Genomic DNA, 11,931 nt, shown 5'->3' on the forward strand with positions numbered 1-11,931 from the left:
ACACACTCAAGAACTGAACTCTAGGCCATTGGTTTGCATACAAAAGATATTGTTGTTTTATTTTAGAACCAACAATAGGTATCAAAATATACTTGCTCAGAATGAGATGCTTTAGTTAAATACTTTGCAATAGGCAATTGACTTTTGCAGGTCATAGTTACAGTTTATTGCAATAGGCAACACAATTTGAATCACAATAATACATTGAGCTCAATGGGAATTTTAAGTTATATGCAATTAATTACTTTCAGGATTACTTTTCTAAATCCAGGACTGGATCCTAGATTCAGTCCTGGGACAGTTCTTGGAAACAAGTGAGTAAATTCGTTTTAGTTACTGTTGTGATTTTTAAGCAATATTTTGCTATTTTAAAAGTTGACACTTAGAAACTTTTTCTGATCAAATTACCAATGTTATCCTATGGAAGGAATTTCACTTAGCAGGTAAGTGGGGTTATGGTTACTTTTTCTAGGTCAGTGTTGGATCCTAGATCCAGCACTACTGTACCACCTGTAAGCAGTTGAGAAACTGCGTTTAAGTTATACAGGCGATTTTTAAGGAATATTTACATGTTTGCAAAATCGACACTTAGAAGAAATTTCACAGAAAAACAGTCAATGGTTTCCTATGGAAGAAAATTCAAGTTACGGGTAAAGTACGTTCTCGTTACTTTTGTAATCCAGTGCTGGGCTCCTAGGCTCAGTACTGGGACATCTATCTAAAACAGGTAAACAATTACGTTTTCACAGTTGGTACGATTTTTAAAGAATATTTGTAAGTTTCAAAAATCGACACTTAGAAAATTTTCAGCAAAAAGCAGGCAATGATATCCCATGGAAGGAAATTCGAGTTACTGGTAAGTACGGTTAAAATTACTTTTCAGGGTCAGTACCGAGCTCCAAGATGCAGCACTGAGGTCTCTCCTGATAACAGGTGAGTAAATCAGAATTCGTTGTTCGGCTGATTTTAGATGAATATTTTAAAGTTCCAAAACTCCACACCACTTAGAAGAATTTCCAAGTGAAACCACTCAATGTTAGCCTATGGAAGAAAAGTGAGTTATCGGCTTTTAGGTAAGTACTCGACTGGCAGAGTTATGGTTCTGGGCATAGACTCAGGGGTCTCCCAGGGGAGTCCCAGCCTACTTGCCAAGCCTTAAACTCCCCTTTTATTACATATAATTTACACCTAAGGTAGGCCCTAGGTAGTCCTAGGTGCATGATGCTATGTAAGTAAAAAATAAGATATGTACTTTGGTGGTTCGCGTGTCCTGTAAGTACCAAACAGTCTATTTCATTTTTCACTACTGTGAGGTCTACCCCTCTCATAGGTTAGCTCTGTGTATTCCCCTATACTTTTTATTTGGTAATTCCATATCGGAGAGGAGTAGCTTTATTTATTTATTGAAAATCCTACTTACTGGTGAGGTTGGATTTAACTTTACTATTTTAGAAATGCCACTTTTAGAGAGTGAACATTTCTCTGCACTTACTGCTCTATTTGCCTGAAACCTGGCCCCAATACACGTTTGGATTGGGCTGGGTGACAGCAAAATTTGTGCCTTCCCTCTAGAGAGCCACAACACAGGTCACTCAACTGCACCTGGGGGGTGATCTCCGCTCCCCCTCCACCCCCAATAGGTTCAAGAACGATAATTTATGTAAGTAAATACATTATAGCTACAGCTTATAATCATGCGAGTTTAAATCATTTGTTGTTAGATGGTTTAAATATTTGAAAGGATCTGTTTTTAATAGACATTTTACAAAAACCACTGGTAAATTTGCTAATTCTGTAAAATTAACACCCAACTGCCGTGACATTGCCAACCACAATGCCGTGACTCGGATTCGAACCGAGGTTGCTGCGGCCACAACGCAGAGTACTAACCACTATACGATCACAGCGAGCTACTTGGGCTCAATGACATACAGTGACATGGAGAATTTATAATTCGGAACACTCAGGGCTGTTCCTGTGATAGGCTGGATGTATTCATTGCTTCCTCATTCCTCATTCAGAGGCTGCGTCTCCTCAGTGGTTGATAGGCTGAAACCGTTTCCTGGATGCCTGCTTGTGAAATGCCAGGAGTCAAAGATCACACATTACACTTGCGGACCTGTGATGGGACACCAATGCAGAGAAACCCACCTGGCACAGACCTTCTATTCTGTCTATTAGACCTGCATCTTCCCTGCACCTTTCAAGCCATTTGTATGTGAAGCAAGAAAGAGTTAGAGAGTGATCCATCTACACTTTTATAGGGAGGATGTCGCCGTGAGCTCCTCCCAGCTAATCACATGAACAGCAGAAAAGCAAGATAAATACACAGTTGAGGGGTGGGCTGCATGGTTATGTTTTTGAGTAAATATTGAAACTGACCTCAGTGGCTCATTAGCAGAGCTGCGGCTAATGACTGGTGCCAAATCATGATGAAGCAAGCACCATGGCTCGTAGGGGACCCACAACATGCTTTTCTTAGCTCACTGAATTAAAGTATAAACTTCCGCCGTGTGTGAGTGGTAAAGGCTTGTTAATATGGTTCCTTTTCCAATTCAAGTCTGACAACAAGAGGCAGGAACCACGTGGCTTCGGAAGCTCAGGAAAGTAGCCACCAACCACAGAGAAAGAGAGAACTGGCAGTATGAGAGGTGGAGAAAACAGAAGCGGGAGCAAGGAGCTCAAATGAGATTGATGGCGTTTAAATAGAGCGCGTAAAGGAACAGTTACACAGCTAAGAAATGGGAAAGACAGACTAGGGAAAAAAACACAGAAAGAGCCTGTAGATGAAATTCTCTTCCTGGGACAGCAGGTTAAGAGAAATTACACATGGGGAGGTTAAGCATGTAACACGGGGGAGAATAAAAAAGAAAATGCAGTTTTATGAAGTGTGTTTGCCAATCCAGCCAGCACTTTTGTTCTATTTCTCTCTATGCGTCTTTTATTGGTAAAGTAATTTTCAAGTGCATGTGCAGGTATGAATGAGAGAGCAACGGTATAATAATTTGAAGCGTTTACACCAGTGCTAAAGTAGGAATGAGGTGTAGCAAAGACATGAAAGAGGTAGCGATAACAAATATGTGGAGAGGCAATAGTGACACAAAAATAAGCCACCTATTTATAAAACTGAAATGGAAGAAATACTAAAGGTTAACTTCTGAAATTGTAGCCGATAATAAAAAGATTCTCGTTGTTGGCAGGATTCGAACCTGCGCGGGGATACCCCAATGGATTTCGAGTCCATCGCCTTAACCACTCGGCCACAACAACTTGCTGTAAGCTGCTTACAAATATTTTGTTTGAAAGTTTTCCCACATCAAAGTACTGATATTCTGCAATGCGCTTTTTAAAAACAATGTTTTTTTCATCATGCACGTTCTGTCCTAAAAACAAAAATTGCATGAGTATATCTCTGGATCTGTAAAAGGATACGCTTGCATTCAAACTCTCTTGTGGCACTCAAGTTTTTTGGACCCTGTTGCACTCTGTTTTTGCGCTGCTTTTAGTCTACGACCCATATTACAGAAGTCAACCATCTCTGAGTATTTGGGACTCCTTTGTAAGTGCCTTATCTTTAATCCTTGAAAAGCTCTATAATAAAGGGGTCTGTCAAAGATTGCTTGAATGGAAGATAAAAGAAGGCCCACTTGTCTCACCAAATGCAGTAGAGAAACCTGATGTTTTACTCATGTTATCCTTAGTTCAGTTTTTGTTAGACCTGGCATCCTTAAGGTGGCCTACCAGCAACCTTTTTGCTTTTCACCTCACGTTTTGCTGTATCTTTATGTTGGCCTTAGGACTCTAATCACTTTATCACTACTGTGAGAAAGTGGCTCTGTATATACTGTTCCCAAATAGGTACAGTGTGCACAGAGTCCCCAGTCCCCAGAGGTTTGGCAGAGGCTAAAGTTAGATATAACCTTACTCTCTAAAGTGGTAGCTTGCCGAGCAGTAAGGCAGTATCAGAGTACAGTGTAAAACATTTGTTGTACACACTCAGTCAGCAAATGGTCTCACACACTCAAGAACTGAACTCTAGGCCATTGGTTTGCATACAAAAGATATTGTTGTTTTATTTTAGAACCAACAATAGGTATCAAAATATACTTTCTCAGAATGAGATGCTTTAGTTAAATACTTTGCAATAGGCAATTGACTTTTGCAGGTCATAGTTACAGTTTATTGCAATAGGCAACACAATTTGAATCACAATAATACATTGAGCTCAATAGGAATTTTAAGTTATATGCAATTAACTACTTTCAGGATTACTTTTCTAAATCCAGGACTGGATCCTAGATTCAGTCCTGGGACAGTTCTTGGAAACAAGTGAGTAAATTCGTTTTAGTTACTGTTGTGATTTTTAAGCAATATTTTGCTATTTTACAAGTTGACACTTAGAAACTTTTGCTGATCAAATTACCAATGTTATCCTATGGAAGGAAATTCACTTAGCAGGTAAGTGGGGTTATGGTTCCTTTTTCTAGGCCAGTGTTGGATCCTAGATCCAGCACTACTGTACCACCTGTAAGCAGTTGAGAAACTGCGTTTAAGTTATACAGGCGATTTTTAAGGAATATTTACATGTTTGCAAAATCGACACTTAGAAGAAATTTCACAGAAAAACAGTCAATGGTTTCCTATGGAAGAAAATTCAAGTTACGGGTAAAGTACTGTTATAAAGATGACCAGAAGGCAGGTAAGTAAGAACTCTTCTTTAATGGTCATACACCACCACAGGATCCAGCCTAGTCAGAGGAAGGGTGCAATGGAATGTTGGTGACAGGGAGAGGGAAGAACCAAGGGAGGAGGAAGGAGGGGGGGGAAAGGAACGTACCAAGTAGGCGATTACAACACACCTCCCTGCATAGGGCAAAGAGAGACATAGCAGATTTAACAAGCAGCGAAAGGTCACTGCAGAACAATGTAAGCAGTAGAACAACAAAGCTAGGTAAGGAACCACAAGGAACATTTGACAATAATTCTCATTTAACACAGTAGTCTCTGGTCCATACAGGTGAGCTCCTTGCTCTCATAGACCTTCTGTGACTGAGGGTTTGCAACTCTGTCTCCGGGTCACTTTCGTTGTCCAAGTCACCCCCTTGTCCATGAGGAATGATTCTGTCCATGCTCCATGTTTGGCCATTGTCGAGATGGACTACATTCCTACCCACACTAGTTATTTTGTAAGGATCTGAAAATCTTGACGCTTCTTTCCTGCGTGCTTTAGGTAAATCCACCCGGACCCAATCACCTTCTTTGAACATTTGGGTTTTTACATGTTTGGTCTGGTCATACCTGACTTTGTATTTAGCTTGGTGTTCCTCCACTTTCCTTGAGATTTCACCTCTGTTTACTACACCGGTGTCCTTCCTTGGCCCTACCGGTGGAGTTAATTTGGTCTTTGGGATCCTTCCTTTGAGAGAGGTGAACGGAGAAACCCCAGTCACACTGTTTGGAGAAGTGCGATAGGCCCATACTGTTTCCACTAACGCTGAATTTGCTGGTGTCCCCATTACTTCTGCTCTCTGCAAACACTCTTTGAACAACCGGTTGATCCTTTCCACTAACCCGTTTGCACGGGGACAGTACAAAGCAGATTTGAGGTGAGTGATGCCCCGGTGATACAGAAATTCTTTCATCTTGTCCGAAGTGAACTGTACTCCATTGTCTGTTATAAGGGTATCAGGTAACCCTTCCTCAAAGAACACACTTTCTAAGAATTGTATGAGGACTCTTGTGTCTATCTGCTGGACACATTTGTAGACCAACCACCTTGAATGATAGTCCACTAGCACCAGAATGAACCGTTCCTTTAATGTTCTTAGGTTGAGGGGACCATGATGTCCAAGGCTAACTTTGACCATGGTCGATTAGGCACTTCGACAGGCGACAGGGGGGGCTTGCGGGTCTGGTGAGTTTTGTCACTCCGGCTACAGTCTACACAATTTCTCACCACCTGTTCCGTCATGGCGTCCATACCTGGCCACCAATATTCCAGTCTGATTTTATTCTTGGTTAGGCTTCGCCCTAAGTGTCCTGCATGCGCAAGCCCCACAATCTTTTCTCTCAGGTTCTCCGGTGGAATCACTTTCTCCCCTCTGCAAACCACATTGCCTTGTATATTGAGTTCTACTCTGACATCCCAGAATTTACTTAAACTGATAGGAATATCATTCTTGTTTTCCGGCCAACCATTCTTGATGAACTCTTTAATTGAACACATCTCTGCATCATTTTGCATACTGTCATTCCATTCTTCTTTTTTTAGGCATGTGAGTTGCAAAATCACATCATCACATTCACAGCTAACAGGAGCACTTTCTCCCTCTGAGGGAGACCGTGACAGAAAGTCAGCAACCGTGTTTTGATGACCTGGCATATATCTCACACAAAAATTGTATCCTTCCAGTCCCAGAATCCATCTAGCAATTCTGGGAGTGGTTTTGTTAGCCCCTTTGGTGGTGAAAGCAAACATCAGTGGTTTGTGGTCCGTCTTTACAGTAAAAGGGATACCCCACAGAAAGAAGCGGAAGTGTTTAATCGCCCAGAAACAAGCTAGTGCTTCTTTCTCCACCACTGAGTAGTTGATTTCTGCCCCCTTAAGAGCTCGAGATGCAAAGGCCACAATGTGTTCCTTGCCTTCCCCCATTTGGGTGAGACTGGCCCCCAACCCTTTATTGCTTGCATCAGTGGAAAGGATTGTGGTTTTGTTCGGGTCAAACCTACCCAGGGATGGTGCAGAAATTATGCTTTCTTTGACAAGATCAAAGGCCTTCTGACAGGCATCGGACCACACATACAAGGTTCTGGATTTGAGTAGGTTACGTAAAGGTTCCACTATTGAGGAATAGTTCCTCACAAATTTTGAATAGTATTCGGAAAGGCCCAAAAATGATTTAAGGTCTTGAACACCTTTAGGGGCCTCAGTGTCCCTAATCGCCTTAACTAGGTCTATTTTGGGTTTGATCCCATCTTGAGAGATGGTGTGTCCTAGATACTCAACCGATCCCACCCCTATACGACATTTCTCCTTTTTTAGAGTGAGCCCTGATTTTTCCAAGTTGGACAAGACCATCCTGAGGGTGACGTTATGCTCGTTTAAGTCCTTCCCGTAGATTAATATGTCATCTTGAAAACAGAGTGTTCTGGGAAGGTCTTTCAAGACATGCTGCATGATCCTCTGGAAGGCGGCCGCAGCAGAAGCCAACCCAAAAGGCATGCGACGGAATTGGAAGGCTCCTAGGGGTGTCACAAAGGAGGTGAGATGCCGTGAGTTGGGATGAAGCTCCACCTGGTGATAGGCAGAGGATAAGTCGAGAACGCTGAAACAACTCGCACCATTAATGAGGGTAAGCACCTCATGAATACGTGGAAGGGGGTGCCTGTCTACCCATATGTTTTGGTTAAGGTCCCTGAGGTCCACACAGAGCCTGATGTCCTTACTGGTAGCCTTGGTGGTAAGAACAATGGGGGCCAACCACTGTGAACACTCTATGGGTTTGATCACCCCCAACGACAGCAATCTGTCTAGCTCATTTTGAAGAGGCACGTGCATTAAATGTGGTATGGGTCTGGCTTTGTGTGCTACCGGTTTGGCATTGGATTTCAATTTGATGGAATGCTGATAATTCTTGAGTAATCCTAGGTCATCAGAAAACACTTTGGGGAAATCATTGCAAACATCCATCCCTCCCACCGAGGGATCCACTAAGAGGACTTGGTCGGGACTGTTGGGGTCTAACTTAATCCCGAGTTCCCTCTGGTGTTTCCATCCCAACAAGTTGGACCCCTTCTGGGTAATGTATATCTTGCCCACCGTGTTCCTTCCTTTGAACCCTATTTCCTTAGTGGTCATGCCTAATAGGGGTATGGGGTCCCCATTGTAGCCTCCTGGTTGTATGTCCGGAGGTTGTACCGTTTCTTCCCATGAGGGAAACAGTTGAGAAAATATGGTGGCATCAACCAGGGTGTAAGGGGAACATGAATCAGCAAAGACCGTTAGGGTTTTGTTATCCAGGGTAATGTTGCAAGATGGGAATTTATCGGTATTGTTTTTGTCTTTAAGTTGAAAAATTAACTTGGGATCAGGAAATAATTGTGGCTCAATCTCCAACACCGCTTTAGAGCGCTGATCATGACATACCCTGGACAAATGTCCTTTTTTCCCTGCTTGGCAAATCGGGTTATTGGCTAAGTGTGTAGGGCTCCCACATCCATAACACTTGAATTTATTTCCCTGAAGTGGGGTGTTAGCTATCTTACTTTTGTGATCTTTGCTTATGGCATTGACCTCCATGGTTTTGCCCCCTTCACCTTTCATTTCAACCATACAATCTGCCGTGTGCTCAATCCCTACCGCTATATCTATGGCTTCCTTGAGGTTAGGATTGGCCACAAGCAGCCTCTCCTGAATCTTATGATTGTTGGTGCACCTGACCAACTGGTCTCTAATCAGGGAATCCTGAAGGGACTCAAACTCACATGTGTTCGCTAGACCCTTTAAGGCTGCAATAAATGGTTTAACCTTCTCATTTTTTCCCTGTGTTCTTGAGAAGAATTTATGTCTCTCTAACACTACGTTTATCCTTTTACTGAAATGCTTTTCTAGTTTGTTTACTGCCACAATATACACATTTTCATCGTCATCACTATCACTTCCCCCTTCTGCATTAGTCGAAATGTCATCATAGACCTTGCGTCCCTCCACGCCCAAATTGTGTAGCAGGGTGTGTAACTTGCGTAAATGGGAAAACTTCTCCCCTCCAATAGCAATAAGATAGGACTCCAGTAACCCAAACCATTGTTTCCAAGGCAGAATAGGTTCTCCTGCCTCGTTAAGGAAAGGTGGGGGCTGCAACATATTAGCAGCTGCCATAATTTACAATAACTATGAGGGAGGAGGTAAAATACTGCAAAACAAAACAATGAACAACGTTGGAAAATGAAGAGGAGAAAACCCAATATACTCAAAATTGTTTTACACCCCACCCCATACAAAAGTCAATGTACATTTCAATATATGATGGAGCAGTACAGAAAATTAGCACAGGTACCAGTTTGGACAGTCATCAAAAATACAATTGAATAACCAACATACACTACAATACTCTGGCGAACACACCACACAGGAGGATCAACAGAACGTGTGACTGAGAATGTTAGCAAAGGAAAACTGAGCTGGTCAGCGTGAGCAGACAAGTGCGACCACAGTGATGATAACTGTGCCCATCAGTGACAAAAACTATGTGCAGCTGTGCCTGTCAGCGTGAAATGACAGGCAGAAGATTCCACAAGCTGTGCCCATCAGCGAAAACGAAGAAAACACATTACAAAGAAGGATTTACACAGCTATATCCTGGATATGTGGAGAATTTCGCTGGAGCCCTTAAGATGAAGAAATTGTTGTATTTTCCCCACAACCGGATCGTTAAGAAGAGCCACGCTGCCACCTGGTGGATGAAGTCAGAAACGCACCCCCATTCACCTCAGCAGAGGAGTGTCAATTATGACGGATCAGTTGCGAGCGCGCGAGAAGGAATGCTCGGCTGCCGTCAGGAATCCTGTCAGAAATGCCTCACTTGAAGAAAACAACACAGAGGCTGCCGCACACGGCTATAACAAAGTCGAAGAAACAGAAGCTATGTTGACGGTGCTTCAAACCACAGCCAATACAGCGTTGCTGAGGTCCAAGCAGTACTGAAAGCCAACCCCGTAGCACCCTCAGGCAGGCGCTGTGGTAACCGGTGCGGTAGCGCTGGATGGCCAAAAGCAGGGAATTGACTCCAAATGAGGCGAATTGCAACAAAGGCGGCTGAAACGCTCCTTAGGTCCGCAGAAGCAGGGAGAAACCCGACTAATCACACAGTCGAAATCATACCCTTCACAGACGGAGCCATGGCAGGACAGGAAAGGCAGCGCTAAGAGGCCAACACACAGAGCAAGTGTCACAAGGTCACGAAGGCGAAGCTAAAGTGGCAAACTCCCTCCTTCTCTCAGCCACATGCAGGCAGAAGCACACTTGCGAAATTGAAGGGATAAAACACCTCTTTAATCAGCACAGTAACAGTCTTACTTTGAAGAATTTGGAAACAGCGGAGCCTCCCAGGTACTCACGACCGCCGACACAGGAGAGCTGGAATTGAAGAATTGGGGGTGATGGTGAGCCGTCCCCACACAGCAAGACGTCGCCAGTGTTATAAAGATGACCAGAAGGCAGGTAAGTAAGAACTCTTCTTTAATGGTCATACACCACCACAGGATCCAGCCTAGTCAGAGGAAGGGTGCAATGGAATGTTGGTGACAGGGAGAGGGAAGAACCAAGGGAGGAGGAAGGAGGGGGGGAAAGGAACGTACCAAGTAGGCGAATACAACAAGTACGTTCTCGTTACTTTTGTAATCCAGTGCTGGGCTCCTAGGCTCAGTACTGGGACATCTATCTAAAACAGGTAAACAATTACGTTTTCACAGTTGGTACGATTTTTAAAGAATATTTGGAAGTTTCAAAAATCGACACTTAGAAAATTTTCAGCAAAAAGCAGGCAATGATATCCCATGGAAGGAAATTCGAGTTACTGGTAAGTACGGTTAAAATTACTTTTCAGGGTCAGTACTGAGCTCCAAGATGCAGCACTGAGGTCTCTCCTGATAACAGGTGAGTAAATCAGAATTCGTTGTTCGGCTGATTTTAGATGAATATTTTAAAGTTCCAAAACTCCACACCACTTAGAAGAATTTCCAAGTGAAACAACGAAATTTTAGCCTATGGAAGAAAAGTGAGTTATCGGCTTTTAGGTAAGTACTCGACTGGCAGAGTTATGGTTCTGGGCATAGACTCAGGGGTCTCCCAGGGGAGTCGCAGCCTACTTGCCAAGCCTTAAACTCCCCTTTTATTACATATAATTTACACCTAAGGTAGGCCCTAGGTAGTCCTAGGTGCATGATGCTATGTAAGTAAAAAATAAGATATGTACTTTGGTGGTTCGCGTGTCCTGTAAGTACCAAACAGTCTATTTCATTTTTCACTACTGTGAGGTCTACCCCTCTCATAGGTTAGCTCTGTGTATTCCCCTATACTTTTTATTTGGTAATTCCATATCGGAGAGGAGTAGCTTTATTTATTTATTGAAAATCCTACTTACTGGTGAGGTTGGATTTAACTTTACTATTTTAGAAATGCCACTTTTAGAGAGTGAACATTTCTCTGCACTTAGTGCTCTATTTGCCTGAAACCTGGCCCCAATACACGTCTGGATTGGGCTGGGTGACAGCAAAATTTGTACCTTCCCTCTAGAGAGCCACAACACAGGTCACTCAACTGCACCTGGGGGGTGAGCTCCGCTCCCCCTCCACCCCCAATAGGTTCAAGAACGATAATTTATGTAAGTAAATACATTATAGCTACAGCTTATAATCATGCGAGTTTAAATCATTTGTTGTTAGATGGTTTAAATATTTGAAAGGATCTGTTTTTAATAGACATTTTACAAAAACCACTGGCACATTTGCTAATTCTGTAAAAATAACACCCAACTGCCGTGACATTGCCAACCACAATGCCGTGACTTGGATTCAAACCGAGGTTGCTGCGGCCACAACGCAGAGTACTATCCACTATACGATCACGGCGAGCTACTTGGGCTCAACGACATACAGTGACATGGAGAATTTATAATTCGGAACACTCAGGGCTATTCCTGTGATAGGCTGGATGTATTCATTGCTTCCTCATTCCTCATTCAGAGGCTGCGTCTCCTCAGTGGTTGATAGGCTGAAACCGTTTCCTGGCCGCCTGCTTGTGAAATGCCAGGAGTCAAAGATCACACATTACACTTGCGGACCTGTGATGGGACACCAATGCAGAGAAACCCACCTGGCACAGACCTTCTATTCTGTCTATTAGACCTGCATCTTCCCTGCACCTTTCAAGCC

The 11,931-nt window shown here is 43.1% G+C and overlaps 2 non-coding genes across 2 annotated transcripts; both read right to left on the minus strand.

Moving 5' to 3' along the window:
* Positions 1-1,835: 1,835 nt before the first annotated feature.
* Positions 1,836-1,907, minus strand: TRNAH-GUG (transfer RNA histidin (anticodon GUG)). The gene has a single exon. It is a non-coding gene; the product is annotated as a tRNA-His (tRNA).
* A 1,281-nt stretch (positions 1,908-3,188) lies between these two features.
* TRNAS-CGA (transfer RNA serine (anticodon CGA)) lies at positions 3,189-3,270 on the minus strand. The gene has a single exon. It is a non-coding gene; the product is annotated as a tRNA-Ser (tRNA).
* Between the last annotated feature and the right edge of the window lie 8,661 nt (positions 3,271-11,931).

Source organism: Triturus cristatus, chromosome 12 (assembly GCF_964204655.1).
Source record: "Triturus cristatus chromosome 12, aTriCri1.1, whole genome shotgun sequence".
Lineage (NCBI taxonomy): Eukaryota > Metazoa > Chordata > Amphibia > Caudata > Salamandridae > Triturus > Triturus cristatus.